The following is a 1024-nucleotide window of genomic DNA, read 5'->3' on the forward strand; positions in this document are numbered from 1 at the left end:
TTTTTTTTTTTTGTTTGGTTATATATTAATTTAATTTTTTCTGGTTTTATTATTGTTTTACCAAAAATTATAATATTATATAATATATATATTAATAATATATGTTTTTTTTATTTTTTCCTTTTTATTATATTTTTTTTAATATAATTTTTTTTTCTAATTTTCTGTATATATATATATATATATATATATATATTAATAATTGTATATATTATTATTATACATATTTATTCATTTTGCATATGAGAAGTATGTACAATGTTTTCTATAAGAAAACCATATTATATAAAAATAATTCATGATTTTCTTTTTATTTCTTATATAAAAAAATTAGGATTAAAAAAACATGTACGTATTTAAATATATTTGTCTATTAAAATTAAAAGCATGAAAATTTAATTTTTTATTTAATTTATGATATGAGTTTTTGGATTTATTATTATAATTATATTAAATAAAAAAAAAAAAAAAAAGAAAAAAAAAACTCATATATTACATGTAATAATATATATATATATATATATATATATATATATATATATTTATATTTTATATGTGCTTTTTTTTTTATTTTTATTATTTAATTACATTTTCATGATTTTTTAATATCTAGGTAAATTATAATATATATGTATTTATTTATATATGTATAGATAGATATGTTTAATGTCTTATTTAATGTAATAGAATGAATAAATATTTTTATGATTAATATGATTAAAACTTTTTTTTTTTTTTTATAATAAATACATACAAATAAATATATATATATATATATATATTATTTAATATATATATTATTATATTTATTTAAAAAAGATTTCAATTATAGACATTTTAAGTTATATATAATTTTCCATTTCATATATGTCCCATAAAATCCCACATTCTTTTTTGATATACATAGTATATATTTATTTATATTATATTGAATAATATAATTATTATGTATATGTTTTATTATTATCTATTCCTGGATATGAATTATATATAGATAAAAAGATGTAGAAGGAATTTTTTTAAA

The sequence above is a fragment of the Plasmodium gaboni genome, chromosome 14 (genome assembly GCF_001602025.1).
Source record: "Plasmodium gaboni strain SY75 chromosome 14, whole genome shotgun sequence".
NCBI classification, from domain to species: domain Eukaryota; phylum Apicomplexa; class Aconoidasida; order Haemosporida; family Plasmodiidae; genus Plasmodium; species Plasmodium gaboni.